Consider the following 1,228-nt stretch of genomic DNA (forward strand, 5'->3'; position numbering starts at 1 on the left):
CCATCTAACTCTGTCCTCTGTCCTCCATGTCCTCTTTGTCTCTAACATCCTTCTGTCCCTCCTCTGGACATGTCCAAACCATCTCAGTCTTTATCTCCCAGTCCTTCAACCTGTGCTGGACCTCTGAGGACCTCAGTCCTGATCCTGTCCATCCTTGTCCCCCCTGAGGAGAACCTCAACATCTTCAGCTCTGACACTTCCTGTTTTGTCTCCTGTCTTTTTGTGTCCAAACCAAACCACAGCACAGCTCCTCCCTGTCGGATGCTTTGTCTAACTCCACAGAAACAAAGAAGTTCTTTCTGAGCCTCTCTGAGTGTCTGAGGAGCTCTTTGTTGGCATAAAACCATCCTGCTGCTCACAGACAGTCCCCTCTTGTCTGAGTCTAGCTTCCACAGCTCTCTCCAGATCTTCATCGTGTGGCTCCTCATCTTCAGTTGCTCCAACTCTGAACATCAGTCTTGTTCTTACAGACTGGCACCAACACACTAACTTATTCCTTATTTCTGCACAAACTATAGACTGACGACACTTTGAACTGCCTTCCAGGAAAATGAGATAAAATGATGACTCTAAAGATAAAATGCTGTCACAAACCTGCGGCGACAGACTGATTTCTTATTAATTATATCAGAGCCAAAGAAAACCAGTAACAGTCTCTGTGAGCTCAGAAGTTTTACTTGAACAGAAAATTAAACCAATCTGCAGGAAGAATCCCACACAATTAGCTGCTGTCAGCCATATTGCTAATTTTGGCAGTTTGAAAAAATGTCTTACACCTTTAAAATTTGGCTGAATATGAATAAAGTTAATAAGTTAAATTATTTCTAAAACTTCAGCAACTTTCTGACATGTTGACACATTTTTAACTTAAAAGAGCAAAAATGATCTGAAGATTTGTGGTTTATCACCTTACAGACTACAGAGGTGAACTAACAGGAACATTCCACCTTAAATGAGCTCAGACAGGTGAGAAGATCTGGCCTCAAACAGAAAAGCTGCAGAGTTTATTAAACTTACAGATCAGCTGCAGAACGTCCACACCCTCCTCCGTCCAAACACCGAGTCCCACGGCCATGTAGGGAGCTGAGGACTCCTTCTGCAGGAACCACCCTCAGCTCCTCCCTCTGCTGCTGCTGCCGCTGCACAGCCGGAGAAACTCTGACAGCAAACAGCCGAAGATCAGCCGACAGTCAGACAGACGAAGATCAGCCGACAGTCAGACAGACGA

The 1,228-nt window shown here is 44.9% G+C and overlaps 1 protein-coding gene across 5 annotated transcripts in view; it reads right to left on the minus strand.

Annotated features, from left to right (window-relative positions):
- The window catches only part of col6a4a (collagen, type VI, alpha 4a), a 45,312-nt gene extending 44,213 nt beyond the window's left edge, over positions 1 to 1,099 (minus strand). For 4 of the 5 annotated variants that reach the window (XM_037980086.1, XM_037980084.1, XM_037980082.1 and 1 more), the window contains exon 1: positions 1,018 to 1,099. The gene's annotated coding sequence lies outside the window, so the exon portion shown is untranslated. The remainder of the gene's footprint in view (positions 1 to 1,017) is intronic. The other variant, XM_037980083.1, reaches the window with a different exon arrangement.
- Positions 1,100 to 1,228: the final 129 nt, after the last annotated feature.

Source organism: Kryptolebias marmoratus, linkage group LG16 (assembly GCF_001649575.2).
Source record: "Kryptolebias marmoratus isolate JLee-2015 linkage group LG16, ASM164957v2, whole genome shotgun sequence".
NCBI classification, from domain to species: Eukaryota; Metazoa; Chordata; class Actinopteri; order Cyprinodontiformes; family Rivulidae; genus Kryptolebias; species Kryptolebias marmoratus.